Below are 23911 nucleotides of genomic sequence, written 5' to 3' on the forward strand. Positions count from 1 at the left end.
GTCTCTATTTTAGTGCTTGCTCCAGCTAGTATCATATCATCAACAAATTGTTGATGTGTGGTATTAGCCATATTTTTAGTGACCTTTATACCTTCAATTTTATTTTGAAGTTGTGCTAATTTGATTGATCTCCCAAAAGTTTCTGCCATGGTGATGAATAAAAAGGGAGAAATAGGATCACCTTGTCAGAGCCCCCTAGATATACTAAAAATTCCTTCTGGAAAATGATGTTGACCCATTGATTTGAGAATCCAAAGGCTTCAAGTGTTTTACATAGGAATCTCCAATCTACTTTACCATATGCTTTGTGTATGTCAAGTTTTAATAACATGCATGCTTCTTTATTCTTTGATGTTGAATGAATTATTTCTTGAATGATTGATATACCATCTAGAATAGATCTTCCTGGTACAAATCCTATTTGTTCTTCTGATATTAGTTTCGGGAGATATTTTTAAAGTCGATTAGCTAGAGCTTTTGAGAAAATTGTGCAGAGTGTTGTAGGTTCTAAGTCACCTGGTACTTTAGCCTTATTTTTCTTTGGAATTAGAGTTAGGAGTGTGTGATTAATTTCTACTTGGAGTGTTTCCCCATTCCTTGATGCTTCAATTGCTTTCCGTAGATGTACTCCAATTATTTCCCAACATTTTTGGAAGAAGAATGCTTGGAATCCATCCGATCCTGGTGATTTATCCAGATTAATATTAAAGAGAGTCGTTTTGATTTCTTGCAATGTGAATTATTTTTTAGTACTTTATCATTGTCTGTTGTAATAACCTTTGGTATTGCTTTTAACATTTCCTCTTGTTCAAGTCTGTTGGAAGTTTCATAATTATTAAGGATATCTTTGAAATAATCAATAAAAATTTCTACTACTATATCTAGATTATCTATTAACTCACCTTGTGAGTTCTTGACTTTTACTATGTTATTATGGGCTCTATGTTGTAGGGTACTAGTGTGAAAGAATTTTGTATTGTGATTTGCTTATGTCAGCCATTTCTCCCTTGATTTTTGCTTTCAGTACACCTCTTCATTAGCTAACATTTTTTCTTGCTTTAGTAAGTATTCTTTTTCTAGCTGATAGCTTTCATTATTCATTCCTTTTTTGATAACTTCTTTATTTAATTTTTCCAATTTTTCTTCTATATCTAACTTTTCTTTAAATATGTTTTTGAATTGTACTTTATTTCATTTTAATATTTTTTCTTTTATTGTTTTTAATTTGGATATGAAGCAGAACATTTTTTAGGCTTGAAATTGCTCCTCTTGCCACCAATATTTTATGTTATTCATGAAATTTTTGTCCATAAACCACATTTTCTCACATTTAAAAGGGTTTCTGCTAGGTTTGGAAGGTTCCTTGATTTAGATTTTTACCGAAAAATGATCTAATCCTGCCAATTGTAGAATTTCTGCATTGATTTCTCTTTCCAAATTACTTAGTTCTCCTTTAAAGAAGAATCTGTCCAATCTTTCTGCTATGTAGCTAAAGTCTTTTCTTCTATTATTCCATGTGTATACTCCATTTTTTGTTGGAATACCTATAAGAGAATTTCTTTCTGTCCATTCTCTGAAATCTTTTGTGGCTCTTGATATTATTTGAATCCCTCCACTTTTTTCATCTCTTTTTAATATTGCATTAAAATCTCCTCCAATGATCATATTCTCATTCCATGGTGTGCTAAGAAATGTGTTGATCTTGTTCCATACTACTAATTTGTTTGGTGTTTGTGTGGGCCCATAGACATTTATTACAACTATCTGTAGATCATTTTCTGTACTTGAGACTTTGCTACCCATCCAATTCGAATTAGAGGATATAATTTCTAAATTGATTTTTGATGGTTCCATATTATTCCCAGTCCTCCTGAAACACCATGCAATGTGTTGAATTTTGATTTCCTTGTTCCTAATTTCTGTCCTAACTTCTTGCCTTCTTCTTTGTTTAATTTTGCTTCTTGAATTAATAGAATATCTATGTCAAATAGTGTCAGATTATGCTTCAACAAGTGTTTCTTGCTAGGGGCATTTAGGCCCCTAGCATTCCATGTGGTGATTCTCACTATTCCTTGGGAAGGTTCTTCCCCTTCCCACCTTGTAGAATTTCTATAATCTTAGTTTGTTCCTTTGCATGTCCTGCTGCCTCCCTAAGCTCTTTAAGTGATTTTCGTCCTCATTTCTGTTTTTATTTTCCATAATTAGGTATCTTTAGCCCTTCTTGATTAATGGCTATACCCATTTTCTCCAAATTTAGTTGATTTCTTACTCTTGCTACAATTTTTTATTCTTCTGTTTCCTAATCTTCTTCTGTCAAGAGTTTTTTAATTAGTTGGTTGTTTATTGGTTCTTCTTCTGCTTCTAAATTTTCTCCTTCAACTTCCATTCTGTCTTTTCCTGATCTTTCCTCCCAAATGGGATTTTCTACCATGGTTCCAAAATCTTCCCATGTTGGGTATTCTTCTCCCTGGTCATCCTATTCTTCTCCTTGCTTGCTTATTTGTTCCCTATTCTATTTTGTTTCTATGTAGATTTTCTCTATTTCTGCTGGCATAAATACCTCTTTCTCACCTCTGTCTTCTGCCCTTCTTATCTCTTCTTCATCCAAATCAAACATGTCCTTCCCATTGCTCGATGTCTACTAAAATTTGTAACTTCTCTTCTTTGATTTTTTCCTAGTGGTGACATTACTCCATTGGGTTGATTCTGCTGGTGGGATATTAAAGCTCTGATCATTTTTCTCCAATGATTCTTTTCCTTTCCTTATATGGTTTTGTTCTTGAATCACTTCTTCCTCAAATTCCATTTCTACGTGGGCCTCTATCTCTAACTGTTTGTTGCAATTTTCTCCATTTTGTTCTATATTTATTTCTTCTTCCATTGATTTTAACTTCATATTACCTCCTTTTCTTGTTTCCTTTTTTGAAGCTAACCTCAAGGAAACCTTACCTCTATGTTCTTTATGTTTGATATCTACTATGATGAATTGGTCTTCCAAGTCATTCTATAGTAGCAAAACCTCATGGGAAAGCATATTTAATTTTTTAACATTGATCTCTATCTCTTCTAGTGTTTCCTTTTCTATTCTACAGTCTATACAATTTCTATATTTTTCTATTGAATGTTGGAAATTCATATTTGAACTCCATCTATGTTCTATTTCTTCCTCTTTTCCAGCGTTTTCCTTTTGATCCTCTTGAACTATCTCTGATTCCTTCGGGTCTTGATTTCCTTTATTGATTGATATTCTTCTATCCCTTTTTTCTTCTACCTTTTCCACCCTCTTCCTACTATTCCTTAATATTTTCTTTAGGTTATTCTTGATGTTTATGTTATTCAAGTATGTTCTTATGATTTTATTTATTTTTCCTGTATATTCATTAAAGGTTAATCTATATATAGATCTGTTTGTTATAATTTTTCTATTTATGGATTCACTTTGATCTGTTTTTACTAAGAATCTTATCTTATTTGTTTTTAAATTTATTAACTTCAAATCCTATTAAAATTCCTAGAGATTGTCTTATTCTTCTTATTATGTTGATATCGTTTAATTTCGATGGAATGTTTTCACATTCCATCCATCCGTTTAATTACCTATTTCTATTTATTATAGTGTTCATTAAAATTGGGATGCCATGCTAAAAAAATTATATGATGACCTTTGTAAAAACAATTGGATAATTCTAATAATTCATTCCTAAATTTAATATCCTAACATTGCAAATATCAATACTGATTTGTATGAGGAGTAATATTACTTACCTTTGCTTCGTAGATTTTTGCTAGGTTCCATTCCAGATTGTTTTTGTATTTTGCTGGACCATTCCAAATTGCATAGATACCTATATCTAGGCGTTCCTGGCATTTTGCTTCATTGTATTTATTGTTGATGATAATTGTTTCAATGTTTTCAATGTTGGTTGTGTTACTTTGATTAGGGTTAGTAACTTTGCTTCTTTTGTTTGAGTCAGATTGCTTTTTTCGATGGGGAGGAATATAAGCCGATATTGAGGATGTCTTTATTGCCTTCTAATTAGGTTTGTTAATAGGGTTTTTCTGTATCGATACAAATGGTTTATGCTTTTCTGTTGGGATAGATGACTATGACAGATGTGGCTTCAAAGAACCTAGAGGTATGTTATTGGGTTCTGAGATCTAAATGGGTTGAGAAATTTGAATGCTTTGAAATCTTTGTTTTGAGGATGATTGGTTATGATTTTCTTCTCTGTTGTTATATTTGGTTTTTTTGAAAAAGACCTCTTGATTCTTCAAGCACTGATCTAGTCCTTCGGTCCTAGTATATCTTTTTGAGATCTATTTTTTGCCACAATACTTTCTATTCTTTCTATTTTGGACTATCTTCCACCCATGTTCGTTGTTGCAATTTTGATATTTGTGAATGGTTTCATTTTGTTCTACACGAAGCCTGATTAGGGTTTCAAAATTATTTGCCCTTTCTAGTGGTTTGATGGTTTGTTGTTTTTCCTGAACCGTTGAGAGTACTTCAAATTGGTTTTTGACCTGTAGACTACTCCCTCTTATCATCTGATGTTGGTTTGCATTGTAGATTAAGGGAGGTCTACATTTAGGTTTAATCACATTTCCTACTTTTTTCAAAAAAATTGTCATTTTCGCTAAGTAGAGCATTAGTTGAATTTAATTAAAATATTGTTATAATATTCAATTACATATAATTTAACTATATTAAATTTATTAATCTAATTTTAAAATAATACTAATTATTTATTATTAACTTAAGTGTAAATATTAAGTTAAATTTTTTTTTTTTAAAATACTAAAAAATTATAAGAATTGTAATGTATATATTGGTTTGTTTACATCAAAATCTCATCTTAATATTAAAATATTGAATTTGAAAATCCCAACAATAAAGTTTTATATTAATTGATTAATAATATTTCTATACTTTTCTTAAGTGAGAGGTAGTGGATGTGAACAAATTGCCTAAAAATTAGAGCTTTTCTCTAAAATCTATGTATAAGATCTCAAATCTATTACTCAATAAGAGTGAAGATAAATCAATTTCATCATTTTAGTATTTAAAATTTGTACATATTAATTTAGAAAAATTTCAAAGCTTTTAAAAACTAAAAAATAATAAGTTTTAATTGGTTGAAACTGGTTTTATTAATAATTAGTTAAAGCAAACCGATTACAATAGTATATGCCTATCGACAAATACTAAAAAGTGAGAAGTATAAGGATAATGACTATTATATAATGTGGATTGGTGTGATTGTTTTAGTCTAACATGGAGCTAATTCAAATTTCATTTACAAATTATATGGCGTGTTAATTGATTGTGTTTACAATAGAACTCCTGAAGCTAATAAAGCTAAAATTAGTTAGAGAACAAATGATATAAGGTGAATTAGGGTATAAATTTATAATCTAAGTTTATGGAAGGAGGTTTCTAAATATGTTTATTATTGAATTTTTTTTAATAGTTTTTATAACAAAGAGATCTTAAATTTTGTTATAATAATAAACAAACATAAAACTTCAAGATCTAACTTTTCAAATTGAGGTAGATTGTTTTGTTACTTTCTTAGTAATAAGAGAAAATTGCAGTGCCACTTCAAAGAGTCCAATTGTAAACATCATATACTAACACTGAATTTTAGACTAAAAGTGTTAGATAGTTAAAGTTGACTTACTTATTCAAGGCTTAATTTTTTTATTTTTCATTGGATGGCTTAAACATCACATACTAAGGCTTCATTCCTAGGATAAAAGTGTAAAATAGTCAATGTTGCGATGTTTAAGGGTGACCCATTTCACACTATTCTCATTACTACACTAAAAACAAGAGTAACTTTTAGTGTAAATATGAGTCTTGGAGATTTTATTTCTTATAAAGACATGCACTATATTTTGAATATTTTGTATGCAAAATTCAAGTGAATATTAACAATATTCAATGCACACGAAGGAAACCAAAACATAGAAAATTGAACCCCCAAACCTATCAGCCATACACTTGAACCATGCCCCAGTGCAAGCGTAAGTTTTACATTTGATGATATTTTCAATGTGAAATTATTTTATTTATCAAATGATAGCGACCAATTATATGTTTATGTGATTCAATTAAAAAATTTATCTTGCATCCTTTTCCGTCTTACCTCTTAAATATCTTATATAAACTGATTAAAATAATAAGAAATCAAAATGACGAAGTAGAATATAAATTACTAACACTTTTTATTGTAGGGTTTTGAGAGAATGACTTATGCTAAATCAAAATGAAGTTTGATCACATTGCATACTTAAGTATAATCAAGATTCTTCCATATTTAGATTGAGTGAAGTAGATTAGAGTGATCATTTTCATTATTTGGTTGCATTAAACATTATTATATCACTTTTACTCATACAGAATCTCTAATCCTCTTACAATTCTCTATTCATTTTTAATAAACAACAAGATACTACACTTTATTTGAACTCCACAAATTTACAAGAAGCAATTTCTAGATTATATCTTTTCTGTTTTGTAAGTCCTTATGGAATGCTCATTCTAAGGAATGGAAAAAAAAAAAACTCAATAATGTTCAATTAATTCAAAAGAACTAAATATTCTTATAATTTTTTAGATATTTACTTTTTGTGTGGAGACTTAGAGTTTTCATATACTTTTTAAATGTTTCTTCATATTAGATTTATATTCACCTTAAAGAGGAGACTAAATCTAATGGCTAAATTTATTTAGCTCTTCTAATTCCTAAATGGTTTTAGTGTATTTTGATAACATATCTTAATTATGATAATTTTAGTTTGTCATTTGATACTTCTCCCAACCCATTTTACATTATAAATTCAATCTCGTTCCTCCTCATTTATCCATAATCTCATATATTCAAGGTTAGCTCCTCAAACTAATTTTAAATTTTGGACAAAAATATCTAGATATTGTGACCCTTTCATACTAGCTATTATAGGTTGACTTGATACATGTTTCATGTGGACTATTATTGTGTATTAGTATAGAAAAATACTTAATATGTACTTATTAGTATTTTTTGTTAGGCATAGTTTCCTTGCAATGAGTTTTTGGTAATTAGTGATTAAAAATTCTCATTTTTACTAATCAAAATTAATTTTTTAAAATTTTATTACACAATTTATATTTTCTATAGTATAGATGTATATTTCTTACATTTATAAATTAAGAAAAAAAATCCAACTCTATCTCATTGGCTTAAAAATTGAGGTCTTATGGGTGTGTTGGGGTTAATCCAACTTCGAAAAGAGAAAAGGCGATATGGATACCTCCAGAGGAGGGATGGATTAAAATTAATTTTGATAGGGCTGCAAGGGGCAACCCAGGTGTATCAGGATGTGGATGTGTGGCAAGAGATCATAAACACAATATTATTGCATTTACAGCCAAAAGATTGTCGAATGGAACAAATAATATTGTAGAATGTTTAGCTGCCAAGAAAGCTTTGGAATTAGGAGTAAAAATTGGAGGTCAAGAAATACATTTGGAAGGCGATTTAGAAATCATCATCAATGGCATCAAGAAACGAAAGATGGAAGCATGGCATTTAGATCAAAGCATTAGGCAAATCAAGGAGTTGTTGTTGGACTTTGAGGATTATTGTTGTAGGGAAGCAAATAAAGTGGTAGATCGGTTAGCCAACTTAGGTGCCAATTCAACATTGGGTCCTCAACATGAAATTTGTGAGGACTTCTGCCACCTTGGAGAGTAAATTAAGAAAGAAAAATAGATGACCATTAGTGTAAATATCCCACTCATGGTACTCCATTTTAGATGTTTGAAACATTATGTTTTAGAATCACGAGGACATTAACCACCCCAGGGAAAGTAAAATCGATCATGATATCAAAGCATCCCTTGCGCATGGCAAATATGTGCGTGGTTGGCTTGGGTATATTTTTCATAGTTTCTAGAGAGTTTCGAGGGTATTAAATCTAGGCAGAAGACAAGGTGAGACCATTGTTTTTCATAGAGAACAAAAATAGAGGCAAATTTTGCCCTTGGCTTAGATTCGCAAATTTAGACTTATGAAGGACAGATTTCTCTGCGGCAACTGAAACACATTTTCATCATAGAGGATCCAAGCTTTATGAAGGGTGTTCAGTTGCTATTTGGGCTAGAGTATTTGGACGACTTTTGGAAGAGGCAGTCTAATCTAGACGTGGCCTCCTTGTTTGTGACATTTTCTCTGCTAGTGGGGAGATCAAAAGATGAAGTTTGTAGGGTGGTTGGTACTAGCGTTGATAGGAAATGGCTTTTAGATCTGGATGAAATCATTAAATGAGTGGTTCTGGGGGTGGGCATTGAAATGGGCACTGAACCCTAGCATTTGATTGGCGGAGGGGATTCCTCTATCCAGTCGTTGGTGGTTTGGCCATCTTCAAACTTGCAGGGAGTGCATATCCCAAAAGCTATCGAGAGATGGAAATTGATACTGGAATATATGTCCGAGAACATCTAGAAGCTGAAGGAGAGGTGTGATTTTATGAAGGTGACGGCGAAAAAAAGCACCCTGGTCCTTGGACAAAAGCTCCGCCACCAGATTGTGAAGAAATCTTAGCTGAAAGATGGGGTGTCAACTAAAGAGGGGATGTGGGTTGATGCTTCCTTGTTGCCAAAGAAGGGAGATGGCAAGGGAAATCATCATAGGTTGGGGCAGGGACTCTTAGTGGAGGATGATCGTGCTACTCCAACATTTACTCGGGAGGAACTAGTTTAAGATGTAGCTGACGATGTAGATGGTGGCACTACTTGTTTGGTTAATGTTTGGTTAATGCATGGGTGGGTGCTTGTGTTTTTATGGAGTGTTAATACTCCCTTTTGGGTTACTTTTACCTAATGGTATATATAGGGGGATGGGTAGTTGTAAATGCAAGGCATTATGCCATACTATGCCATACTAATATAATGTACTCTCTTTTTCAATATCAATACAAACAATATTACCAATCAAAAAAAAATTGAGGGCTTATACAATGATTTTTTGCACACTTTTAAGGACACATTTCCCAACATTTAAGTATAAAATCTTAATTGCCATAATATTTTACCAATGTGTTTAATGCCACATAAAGTGGAGTGAATCAATTAATTTTGATTGGATGGTGCAGAATACAAAAATATATGCTTACTTGAAATTAAAATTAGTTTTTTTTTTTGTTTTTTTTTTTTTTTTGTATAGAGCAATGTTTACTTCATCATATTTCTTGTTTCTAACTATTTTAAATTAAAATTTAGATTATGGTTATCTCAAATTAATTTTTTGAATTAATTAGATTTTCTCATTAAAGAAATATTATATTTATAATTATTGCACATTCTAAAATCTATTAGTATATTATATATAATATAATATTATGTGTTGTTCATGTGGAAGAACTACTTTTTCAGAGAAGTGGTTGTTGGAATTTTGGTATATTTGTCATTAGTGCAAACATTTATTCAATTCTAAATGTTTATCTAGCTCATCACTTAGTCTACAGTGTATACCGAGCATTCAGTGGTTACCTTATAAGTTCAGCAGGTAAACAATTCTCACTGAGCATTCCAGAGGATACCGAGTGAATGAGAAGTTCAGCAGTGTTTACCGAGTGAAAAAGGTAAACAAATGACTCAGTGTTTACTGAGTGAAAAAGGTAAACAAAGGACTCAGTGTTTACCGAGTGAAAAAGGTAAATGAAGGACTCAGTGTTCATCGAGCAAAGCAAGGTAAACGAAGAAGTTAGTTTCTACTGAGTGACACTATATCTACCGAGTCACCAATGGTTACTGAGTTCCAAGAAATGTTGTGTGGCTACTATGAATTGAGCCTCTACTTCTACCGAGTGCATGATGATGCCGAGTATCAAAAGGTCACTGAGTCAGCTTGAGGAACCCGAGTTTTCTACTATCTGGCCAACTCAGTAATGTTTTGTTCACTTGTGTTTTGGCCAACTTTGCAATTGTAAATATAGGAATGGTATATAGGTAATGTATGATATCATTTGCAAAAAGGAATATGGAAATTGAAGAGATTGATGTTCGCATGTAAAGAAGGCATTGAAAATCAGCAACAAAGTAAAAGGGATACAACAAGGTCGACATAGGAGTAGATAAGTTATATCTATCACATCAGGTGATCAATGCAAAACGGATCTTATCAGCAAACAGTTGTAAGTAGATCCACTGCTTCATCCTAACAGGTGAATCAGTTTATAAATCTTTTAATAGGGTAGACTTAACAGTCTTTTTGTAAATCTCCTAATAGAGTGCATACTTCACTGTATGTTTGGAAATCCTCTAACAAGGTGGATCTAGTAGTCCTACTTGCTCCTAACAGGGTAGATCACCAGAAGTGATCATTGTAAGCCTTAACAGGCCAACTTTATACTGCAGTATTGAAGTTTCGTGGGCATCATCCCCACCCCAATTTTACTTTCTATTTGGAAGGTTTCTGGGTCACCAAATCTCTGTATACATGTGCAATGAATGTTTAATCTTTCAGTTATGCAGTAGATTAGATGAATGAATGGTGAATGGTTAAAATGCTAAATTGTTTAAATTTTTTATAAGTTACTGATTCACCCCTCCCCTCTCAGTAACCTATCTTATTCTGAATATTTCCAACAATTGGTATCAGAGCTTTGTGGTTTTCAGGATAAAGTTTGAGAGCTTGAGCAAAGATCAAGGATAATGGAGATATTCAGACTTGACAAATCTATTGAAAATGAAAAGCTAGATTTGGAAATGGCCATGGCTCAACTCAAAGAAGCAAAGGAGCATCTCTCTCAATCTCTAAAAAAAAGGAAGGAACTTGCAAGACAAATGAAAGATCACCAGTATGTTGAAGAAAAGATTGAAGACCTTTTACCATCAAGCAGTTCAAATGAAGCTAATGAAGCAATCAAGGAACTCCTAGCAAAGAATGGTTCTCTGTAGGAAGAAGTAAGAAAGCTTAAAAGCGAACAAGAAATCCAATCAATCAGGCTATGTGAAGTTTTGGAATAGAGAAACAAGGCAAATGGAGACTTAGAGGCATGAAATATTCAATCCCTTCAGCATGAAGATCTTGTAGGTCAACTATCTAATGCAAATGAAGAAATTTTGAATCTAAGATCTAAGAATGAAAGTTTGAGAAATGACTTAATCACTGAAAGACAAATCAATGCAAGCTTACAAAGTGATATGAGATCTGAAAGACAAATCAATGAAAGTTTGGAAAATGACTTGATCACTGAAAGGCAAGTCAATGAAAGAATGATGAAATCTCAAACAGACATGAACCAATTGAATCAACAAAATGAGTAGAATCTTCATAGACAAAAAGGTAAAACTGGTCTTGGATACAAGGAAGAAAGTGAATCCTCCAAACAAGGTACCCAAAGGAATCAAAGACCCACTTGCAACCACTGTGGCAAGATAGGTCATCCATCAAACAAATGTTGGAGTAATGGAAAGGCAAAATTCAATGGTAAATGCTTCAACTGCAATCAGCATGCTCACAAAGCTAATGAATGCAAGGATAAGCCAAAATTTGAAGGAAATTGTCACAAATGCAAGAAGCATGGTCACAAGGCATTCCAATGCAGATCCAAATCATTCAATCCAGCTAAACAACTTGTTAAAGCAATCTTTGGATGGGACTACAATACTTGGTGCAGATGTCACTATTGTGGAGAATATGGACACATTGGGATAAACTGTGCAAGACATCACCTAAGAAAGAGGGATACAACCATAAGATGTTACACATGTACTAAACTTGGTCATATAGCCAAGAATTGCATGAATACTAGAAGAATTGAAGATGAAAAGAAAGCTAAAGCTGATAACATTTGGAAACAAATGAGGCAACAGTGGATTCCAAAATCTACCAAGCAAGACAGTTTAAATGATGGTCATATCACTCAAGAAATGGGTGACTCCACCATTTCTAATTAGATTTAAGAAGAATCAAGTACTGCATCTTCTAGCCATATCTTAAGCAGTTGCAGAGTGAAACAGTGCAAATGATCAAATTAGTATTTCAGATTCAAGGACCAAAGAAAAGTTATCATTCACTGTGTTGCATCTACTGAGCAAGGTTGGTTAAAGACCTTACCGAGCTAGGTCGGGAGTATCAAAGATTTTGTTTGACCACCGAGTTGCAAGGTTTTATTGAGTAAATCAATGACAGACTGGCAAGCACTATGTCATCTCATCTACCTTTGTACTGAGCATTAATGACAGTATTTCCATCAAAAGGGTAGAATTCGATTTCATTTTTCACCGCGACTTAAGAATACTCAGAGCTAAAAGATTTCCAGTTGCACACCAGTGATTCCAAGCAATTTGAAGCAAGTTTCCTGCGAAGAATTTGTTTGAAGAATTTATCATCCACCGAGCAGCAATGGCATCTGCAAGCACCAGCAGCAGCAAGGCGAAGAGGGATTCTGAAATGCTCATGAAAGGAGTCAAATGAAAAGCCCCAAAATTCAAACTTGTGCCCGCAATTGTTGAATCAATTGATCCACTTGGAGCTCAATCAAAAATTCCACCTAAGGTACTTCTTATTAACAATATTCGAGCTCATTTCAAATGCACTGTTCAAGAAATTGGTACATTAGATATGGACAATGCCCTAGGTCAATTATGTGTTGATGGAGCCCTAAAACCTGAGCATAAGCACTTAGAAGAAAAAGGCTTGACCCACATTACACACCTACCAAGGAACTTCCAAGTTAAATGGGTGAGATATGTTATGAGCCATGTACACAATGGTTAGTTGTGGTTGGAACAACCCGTATTGATAACCAAGAAGATGATTCATAAGATCACGGGTTTGCCCATGCTTAGCAAAGCCAAAACCACTAAAACCCTAGGTCAGGATGATTGCAGAAGAAAACCCTAGCAAAATGGGACGAAAGAGGACTGAAGCTTAACAATATATCTAACATGGAACTCAGATTTGGAATTTATGTTATTGCATATAAACTATACAGTTCCAGCAGATTGAATAGTGTACCATGTAAGGCTGTGGATTTAGCATTTAAGGTAGTAAAGAAAAAATCTGGAATATGACTTGGTAGACTTACTGTTGAAATAGTTAAACAAGAATATGGAAAGTATAAGGACCTCAAGGAATAGCCCTTGTAAATTTGGCTCATCGTTAATTTGCTTATTCTTCTATGTGCAAAAATTTTTTCCATCAAAAGGAACAGTAGTATGGAGAAAAGACATTCCTATTCTATATTAGATTAATGAGTTTATAGCAGAAATGGGTGAAAATTTTGACAAAGTCATGGATAACTATTTTGAAGACCTCAAGGAAAGGATGAATAATAGGTTCAAAATTCCTCCTAAGCTTATTGAGGATTATAAAAATGATATATGTTTCATGGTTGACTGTGATAAAGTGTACATACAGGCAGTCATACGCCGAGTGGCATGGGTAAAACCATTGCCTTATGAATTAAATATTGATGAAGCAAGAGACATCATTGAGGCACTGGTGAATGAACCAGCTATTCCTAACATCCCTACCTTTGGAACTTATGAGGAAGCTAAGGCCAGAATTTAGCTTGAAATCAAGCTACCACAAGCCATAAGCAAAGGCAAGAGGAAGATAGCTAAATTAAAAACTGCAACCGGTCCTCTCATGCTAACAGAAGGAAAAGGCAAGGATGAGGAAGATGATGAAGAAGAAGGAGAATAAGAAGAAAAAGAAGAACAAAAATTTGAAGAAGAACCTCTGAAGAAGAAAGGTAAGGCAATAATTACTAAACCTAAGAAGAAGCCTACTGCAGTATTCGAAAGAAGAACTAGAAAAGGCAAGCAGGAACTTATACTAGTCAGGCCTCCACCCACATTTGAGGAAAGGCTCAAACAATTGGAAGAAGGAGCTGGCATCACAAATTTCAAGGCATTGAAATTTGAAACTAGAACAGATGCTGAGAAAATGCAGATTGAGGAACTGGTACTCTCCAAGATGGGTAAATGGAAATACTCCCCAGACCAGCTTGCCTCCCAAATCTCAAAAGAACTACTGGAGAGATTGCAACCAAGATGGGAGTCAACTACCCAAACAATAAAAGACATCTATGAGAAATCCCTGAAGAATCTTCAACCAAGTCTCGCTGGAGCATAAATAAAGACTGCAATGAAAAACCATGAAGGTAAAATGATGATCAGATTTCACACCTATTTGATTTTAATCAAAGACATTGATCATGTTGTAAATGATGCAACAGACATGTGGAAAAACATCTATCATCTGCATAAGCCTAGTGAATACCTAGTAGAAATCAAGGCTGATGACAACAGTGACAGTGATGATCATGGCAGTCCATCCATCACAGTCTCACCAAGAGAGCTGCATGCATTAATGGAAGAAGACAAGGAGGAAGAAGCCGAAGAGGAAGATAAGGAGGAAGATGATCCAGTAAAAATTACAGTAGCAGTTATTGCATCCCTTCCTCACTCTCCACCTAAAACTATGACATCATCAAGGTTGGAGTCAGCTTCAGTAGGTTTGATAGCATCTACATCAGATTTATCATCTGCACCTGCCACATCACAGCTCTAGGTATCATCAATGGAAGTGTCTACCACTTCATCTACCGAGCTATAGCCCTCTTCTTTAGCTATCGAGCTAGCCTCCTCAACTCCATCATCTTCAGTTGGTATAGCAGTAAGTTCCACAATTTTGTCAGTTCCAATTTGTTCTAAAATTTTGTCAGCATTATCTGCATCTACTTCAAATCCAGTTAGCTCAAATACTGCATTACCAAGTGTATCATCATTTTTGGGAAGTATTCTAATTTTTGATCCGGTAAATACTTCTATTGGCACTCAATCTTCAAGTCCTATCCCAGTTTTTACTGCTAGTCCTTCCATCTCCACTATTGTGTCTATTCCTAAGGTCAAACTAGTCATCACAGAAGTCAAGCAAAAGCATCCATTAAGACTTTTGATCACTGGAAAGGAAATTCCAGAAGATATTGACTTAGACACAGAGATAGTGATTCCAAAGATTGACTATGAAAATGCTACCATTGAAGAGATGAGGTTTGCTAGTCAACTAATAGAGATGAAGGCTACGCAGAAGTAGTTAAGGTCTAAAAGGGATAAGGAATACAGAATAATTGAGAACGCCAAAAATATAAATACAGATGCTATAGGTGTTGAAGTAGATTATACTCAACACATTTTGATTCAGTTAGAAGAGGCTGCAAATAAATTCAATGAGGACATCAAGAAAAATTGATTGAAAAGGCTGAAAGAAAATTTGATAATAAGGTACTTGAGCACATGGCAATAAAATAGGTAGAATTGTCTAGAATTTTGGTTAATCTTGAAAATTCTTTTAATAATGTAACTTCACTTTTTGCCAAACTTGGTGATGTTACCGAATACACCAAGGAGATCAAAGAAAAATTGAATAAAATTGATGAGGATATGAAGGTTAGTGCCCAAATGTTGCAACTTGACCCCAATTCAAGTTCATCCCATCATCTCAGAATCAATTTTTTGTCAGAAAAGCAGGCAGAATTGTTGAGAGAGGAAGCAAGGATCAGGTCTACCTTGATTGACATTTAGAATATGATTCTTCCTATCATGAACACAATGCAGAAACACATCGTCTACTCCAAAGCATTGATCCATGACAACAATTTTTCAGTTACAAATCATATGATTGAACTTTCAGCTGAAGTTCAAATAGCACTCTCCACTTGCAAAATTTTGCAAGAAAATTGGGATAAGACTTTGGCTCTTATTCTCAAGGTACATTCTGAGTTTATCTCCCATTTTGGTGTCTCTGTGTAAAATACATATTTTTTAATTTGGCATTATTGTCAAAAAGGGGGAGATATATGTAAATAAGAAAGCCATGTGTAAAGATAGAGATATTTGTAAATACTCTGTGCATATTGTATGGGGGAGATATATGTAAATCAAGATGATAAATTTTGCACATAAGTTTTGGATCATAAGTGTTTTTGTCACTAATGCCAAAGGGGGAGATTGTTGGAATTTTGGTATATTTGTCATTAGTACAAACACTTATTCAATTCTGAATGCTTATCTAGCTCATCACTTAGTCTACAGTGTATACCGAGCATTCAGTGGTTACCTTATAAGTTCAGCAGGTAAACAGTTCTCACCAAGCATTCCAGAGGATACCGAGTGAATGAGAAGTTCAACAGTGTTTACCGAGTGAAAAAGGTAAACAAAGGACTCAGTGTTTACCGAGTGAAAAAGGTCAACAAAGGACTCAGTGTTTATCGAGTGAAAAAGGTAAATGAAGGAATCAATGTTCACCGAGCAAAGAAAGGTAAATGAAGAAGTTAGTTTCTACCGAGTGACACTATATCTGCCGAGTCACCAATGGTTACTGAGTTCCAAGCAATGTTATATGGCTAGTATGAATCAAGCCTCTACTTCTACCGAGTGCATGACGATGTCGAGTAACGTAGTGGATGCCGAGTATCAAAAGGTCACCGAGTTAGCTTGAGGAACTTGAGTTTTCTATTATCTGGTCGACTCAATAATGTTTTGTTCACTTGTGTTTTGGCCGACCTTGTAATTGTAAATATAGGAATGGTATATATGTAATGTATGATATCATTTGCAAAAAAGGAATATGGAAATTGAAGAGATTGATGTTCGCATGTAAAGAAGGTATTAAAAATCAGTAGCAAAGTAAAAGGGATACAACAAGGTCAACATAGGAGTAGATAAGTTATATCTATCACATCAGGTGATCAATGCAAAATGGATCTTATCAGCAAACAGTTGTCAGCAGATCCACTGCTTCATCCGAATAGGTGAATCAATTTATAAATCCTTTAACAGGGTAGACTTAACAGTCTTTTTGTAAATCTCCTAATAGAGTGCATACTTCACTGTATGTATAGAAATCCTCTAACAAGGTGGATCTAGCAATCCTAACAAGGCAGATCACCAGAAGTGATCTGCCCTCCTAATAGGGCAGATCACCAGAAGTGATCATTGTAAGCCTTAACAGGCCAACTTTATACTGCAGTATTGAAGTTTTGTGGGCATCATCCCCACCCCAATTTTACTTTTTATTTGGAAGGTTTCTGGGTCACCAAATCTCTGTGTACATGTGCAGTGAATGTTTAATCTTTCAGTTATGCAGTAGATTAGATGAATGAATGGTGAATGGTTAAAATGCTAAATTGTTTAAAAGTTTTATAAGTTACTGATTCACCCCTCCCCTCTCAGTAACCTATCTTATCCTGAATATTTCCAATAGTGGTGAGACTACATGGTCTACTAAAGAGCATAGTTCTAGATAGAGACACTAAGTTGGTTGGGTATTTCTAGTGCACATTGTGGAAGAAATAAAAGTCAAATTTGAAGGTTAACTCATCATATCATCCACGAACAAATGAATAGAAATATGTTGTGAATAAGAGTTTGGAGAATTTATTGAGATGTTTGGTTGGAGATAAACTAACAGGATGGGATTTTATTTTACCATAGGTAGAATTGCATATAATAATTTTGCCAACAAGAGCACTGAAAAATCACCATTCCAGATTGTATATGAAAGTAGTCCCAAAAATGCTTTTGAATTGAGGAGACTAGACAAAGGAGAGAAAAGTAGCGTTGAAGCTGAGAATTTTGTAGAACGCCTGAAGAACATCCATGAGGAAGTGAGGAAGCACATTGTAACTTCTACTTCTTCTACTTAGGGGTGGACCCACAATAATGGGTTACACTTTTTTGCCTAAATTGACACTAACTGTGAATGTTTAAGAAAACTTTCACTTTCAAATGCAAATTATCGTTTAATAGTTAAGAATTTGAAGATGAAGTAAATTAGAGTCTTTTAGGATTTTCTATCTAGATTCTAAAAATAAATAAAAAATTGATTTTTTTTTATTGAATTATTTTTTCTCCCACGAAAATTGGTATGTTATCAAAAACCTTATTTTGAAAGAGTGACACTGCTTTTGACACACATAACTTTTTTCTAAAATAGATATTGATGTGATTCTTTCAAATTTAGTTTGCTAACATCCATACCAAAACCATGGCGGTGGTATGATGTCCGTATCCTTAGTATTTCATATTTTATTAGAGTTTAAAGTTGACGTAACACTAATTTGGACATACGTAGCTTTCGACATATGTAACTTATTATATATTTACCCGATTTTAAAATTTCTTTTTAAAAAAAAATTGAAAGAGGACTCAAATACAGAGACTATAGCTATTTTTTAAAAAAAAAAATCTCTTAGTTATTATTTTTCCATGAGCATCCAATATAGAGGTTTATTTTTTATAATGAACCTCTATTCAATTCACGTAAAAAAATGTATACCTAAAAAATTCAAAATGAATCAAATTCATAGTCGATAGAAAGCTCATTTAGACTACTTCTGTCATGTAAAATGACATGTCTTCAGTGCCCCATCTGAACCTAGTAATTGAGCTTGGAAGCCATGAAACACTGAAAATATTTTAACATTTGGAGAAGACTTGTAATTAGCTTGTTTCAATAGAAACTAAGTTTCTATCAAAAATTTAAACTTTAGTTTCAATATAAACAAAATCCTATAGTTTCTATCGAAACTAAAAATTTAGGTTAGGCGCATGGTTATTTAACATTAGATAGTTTTGATGGAAACTATCTAGGTAGTTTCGATCGAAACTACCTAGAAAGTTTTGATCGAAACTTTAGTTGGCCTTAAGGGTTTTCTTTTTTCTTTTTTAAATCTCATATAAATAATAATTTATTTTTTCAATTTTAACATTCAAATCAAATTAGATAATTCACACTTCAATTGGGGGGAAGGAAATATTTTGCAACTTGTTTGTTTTCGAATTTTAGAAGAAGAATTTGCGACATGAGCAATGAAGATAAAAGAGCAAGTAAATATGCATGAAGAAGAATTCAAGAACAAGAAGATGAAAATCATTAAAAAACTTTAGCAGGATACTATAGGAGGTAAGGTACACATGTGCAATATTTTTTCCAATGTGTATTTAATTTATAGTGTACAATCGTATTCTAAACTTTTTGTATATAGAACTTAGGATTAGGGCTTATCTAATTAGGAATAAGGTAAATATTAACTTAGGGTTATTATTAACTTAATATTAAGGGTTTATTGAATTATGAGTATTTAGGATTAGGTTTTATTGAATTATGATTAAATTTAAATTATGAATATTTAGGATTAGGGTTTATTACATTATGGTTTTCTAAATTATGAATATTTAGAATTAAGGTTCATTTTAATTATGATCTTTTAAATTATGAATTTATTTAGGACATAGTCAACCAGGATGACCTACCAAGGTTGGAGAAGGTTTATCCCAAATTCAAACAAGTACATGTGCATCTCTTGCATGTAATCTCTCTCTAGATTTCTAGGTTTAGGAAAACTTCATATCTTTGATTTTTAATTTTAGAGACATTTCCCCTTACAAGCTTGCTTGATTTTATTTGTTATATCATGAACTGCATGTACAATAGTAGATGATGAAAATGTTGGACATGGGGAAATTGAAGATGGAGCAATGAATATTGAAGAAGGGTCATCTAAAGGTTAGATAAAATTATATTTAATATTTCTTTTTTATGTATATATACATATGTCCCCTAAAAAGTTTGTATCTTAAGTCTTTATTTTATTTTTTCTTGGAACTTGAGATCAAACAACAAATGAGAATGTTAATCTAGCTCAAAGATTGATGAGAAAAATTAATCATAGAAACATAGATCATTAAATTGAAATAAATGAGGAAAATTTGAGAGAATATTCTAGTCAATGTACACATACTACAAAGAGGACATTGAATACAAAGTCTAAAGAAATAATTGCACAATTTGAGAATCTTGATATAGTGGAGAAAACTCAACTATTATCAATTTCACTTCTTAAAGATGAATTAAAAGAGTCATTGAAACAATTGGGTATAGATACAAGTATAAAAAAGAGGAAGACTTCTAAACTACAAAAAGATATTGTTGAAAGTGTTAAGCAATGGTTACATTCCATTGGGAAAAGAACTAGATCTATAGATAAATCCATTGCATGAAGAGTGATACTGTCATTTGTTTTAAATAAGAAATTATGGCAAAAAAGACATATCTCTTCACTATAATCTCATATTGGGTATAGTTGAAAGCCAATATTACATTATCTAAAAAGGAGAAACAATTTGGATGATAGTAGATTAGAAGGAAATTGGGTGCTAATGTGTAAAGCTCCTCAATCTGATAGGATTGTGGAAACAATTAAGAACTTAGTTATTCAATTTTGAATTGATAATACTCGTCCTTCACCAAATAGAATAGATATCATCAAGCAAGGGATTGGGCCTATGGAATATATTCAACACGTAAAACATTGGTTGGATGCCATATAACATGAATTGTATCTCTCATTTTGTAATTTAAATCCTGACATAAAGATTGGACAAACAATGTTTGAAATATTGAAACCCTATTTTGTGAAGATAAATAAATATTTTGAAACATGTTGTCAATATCACGTTGAATTTGATTTTTACTATCAAGGGTTCTGAAAGATGATAGAAGAAAGTGGTGGTTCTCAAAAAAAAAATCATAAATGATTGAGCCAATTCATAACATCAGTCTTACTTGAGAAACCAAATGATCGTGCAATAGGTGAAATATATTGCATAAGAGGAACTTGTGAAACATGTGGTAACCTAAATAAATTTCCTTTGAGAGATGAAGATGTTAATATTACTAAGATGGTAAAATGTAAGAGATAAAAGTACATAAAGTCAGAAACAAAAGTTGGAAAAGAATCAACAAGGTTAGAATATGTAGGGGATGAGATACCTGCTAGAGAATTTATGTCAAATTTTCATAAATTGATTCAACCATATATACATCATGATTTTTTTGCTAAGTGGCTAGCATAACAGTTTCAAATACTAAGAGAAACTTCCCACTCGATTTTTTTATTATCTGTTCTTGACTTTGCAGAGAATTACTCTTTCATTTCTCAAAAACAACTTCAAGCGGAATACTACTTTGCAAAGCATGTTACTATTATGGTACAAGTGTCTTATCGACATCCACAAATTGATTTGAATGGTGTGGAAATTATAGATCAAGCACGAGTTATTAAAAAAGAGTATCACTTTTACAGTAGTGATGACAAAGAACATGACACACATTTTGTGGAATATTGTTTTAAGACATTTTTAGAATATTTGAAAAACAAAGGCATAAAAATAGAAAAAATAATTGTATGGTCAGATGGATGTGTAGCATAATTTAAATCAGCCAGACCATTTTATGCATTATATAGATATCATCGATACCTTAATATACCACACATTTGTAGTTTTTTCAAGAGTGGACATGGAAATGGTGAGCATGATGGTGTAGGAGCTTATATCAAATGTGTTTTAAGAAAGTATCAAATGGACTATAAAGGATATCACATTAATAATGCATGTGACGTGGTTGAGTGGTGCAAAACACATTTTACAGTGCCAACAAATATAAATAACACGTTATCACAAGCGGATCGAGTCATACCATTCAGAGTGTTTTGGGAGGTATCAGGTATAAATTAATTTGAATATTTAAATTGAATCAAATTTATATTTAATACATTAGGTGATAACTAAATTATGTACACATAGGTTTAAAACTCATTTCTTATGGACCTTACATTCAGGTGTCAATAGAAGATCAATGCATACATGCAAGAGGGTAGAGAAGAAATGATCTTTGCATTCAGTTATGAGTACAAATAGTAATGTGTGGTCATTGTACATAAGAGAATACTCATGTTTTTGTCCTGATTGCATTGATGAAAACTATGTTGGTTGCATTAATCAAGAACGTGGATATGTGGGTGAATAGATTTTGGTGTCACTAGATGTTATCAATATGAATGAGTTTGAGGAGGAAAACTATAATGATATTCCATTGATTTCTAGTGATTATGACTATATTTCAAGATTGATTAGAGTTGGTATGTATGTATATACAAGTGTATTTGTTTCATAATTTTGGTTAATTTATATAATATATATACTCATGTACATGACACATGGACTTTATACATATACTTTGTGTAGGAAATGTTTTTACAGTCATGGCAGAATCTGAAAATGTATAAGGTGTTAGCTATTATTAATTGTGTTGCACCATACAAAGAGAGAAGTTAACAAAGACTAAAATAAGTGATGGAATTATGTTTCCCATAGATTAGTATATAGTTGAATCATGTATGTACATCTATGTTTTTCATGAATTCAAATTTATTGACTTATTCGATATATATATATATCTATATATATATATATATCTATATATGTATATATGTATATGTATATATGTATATGTATATGTATATATATACATGTATATGTACATATATACATGTATATATACATATATACATATATATATACATATATATACATATATACATATATATATACATATACATATATACATATATACATATACATATATATATATATATATATATTTTTTTAAAAAAAAATTTCATAACAAAATAAAGAACTAATACCTAGTTTCACATAGAAATGAAAGAATTTTCTTTAACCAACTTTCGAAACAAAACATCTTAAATCTTTTTCAAGAGACATTAACTGAAATAACTAAGATAACAATCAACTAAAGTAACTGAAATAACAATTAACTAAAGTAACTAAAATAATGATTAATGAAAGTAACTAAAATAATGGTTAACTGAAGTAACTGAAATAATGATTAACCATCTTCCCTTGCATATAGTAAAGTAAATACATGATTAGTTACAAGAGGAATATAAATGCATATCAGGAATGGTATGAAGAAACATACAAGAAGTAACTAGCAAGTCTTTAACTAGTTGTGCAAGCCTTAGCTTTCGGTAAGAGAAGAAGTATTGACTCAGGCTTAACCTCCCAACCGCAAACCATATTTATCCCCACACAATATATTGAATAGAAAGGCCCTTCCTAACTTGGGATCATGCTTGGGATACTTCTAGTCCAACCACCTAAGCATTTTGGGTGTTTAGAATGTTTACACCATTATAGACAGACATGTCTGAATAACTGGCACTATTGACATCAAGTAATCATAGATAGTAAACATGCCTTTAATGACCTTGGCCAATGTTTTCAGATGGGTTCAATTACCCGATCACCACTGCTTGACTTAACAATAGGAGAACAATAATTATGAACATGCATGAGCTATTAAATGATTTTCCTTTTAAAATAATTTAGAATTGTAATGCCATGTATGATTTTTATTTCCATGTTATTGTATATTTCTATCTTGCCTCTTCTATGGCTATACAGAGTGTTTGAATCTCAGAGCAACCAGCTCTTTCTATTGATCCTCAACTGATATAAGAATATTACATGTTTTCAACATATCTCAATTTCTGTGACCTAAGAAATATAATCTTAAGACTTGAAAAATAAATACCATTTGATTCTAACATTCAATAGTAGAATAAAGATATGATTTCATGACATGAATATTTGGTCTTCATTCATTATAAGAAGTTCTAACCTAAGGATGAACTATCTGATGATATCAAAACAAAGATGATGTATGACATATCCTGGAACTGTATCTTACTGTTGTAACTACAAATGTAGTAGTACCTGATAAAACACATTATAATCATTTGGATATGGGGAGGAAACCACATAACCTAGTAAATGCATAAGGTAATTGAGTCTTGGCTGGACACTATCAACCAGCTCCTTCATGGAAAGAACTCCGAATGCAATCTTAGTGTGATTATCAATCACGTCTTTTAGCAAAAGTATAAATGAAATGGAATATCATGGCAAGAAAATATGCAGAGGGAAAGAACGTAAGGAGAATTGCAGAGAGATATATATCATAGGGAATGAGACTCAATGGTCTTA

Source organism: Cupressus sempervirens, chromosome 1 (genome assembly GCF_028749045.1).
Source record: "Cupressus sempervirens isolate cs-2001-9-10 chromosome 1, ASM2874904v1, whole genome shotgun sequence".
NCBI classification, from domain to species: Eukaryota; Viridiplantae; Streptophyta; class Pinopsida; order Cupressales; family Cupressaceae; genus Cupressus; species Cupressus sempervirens.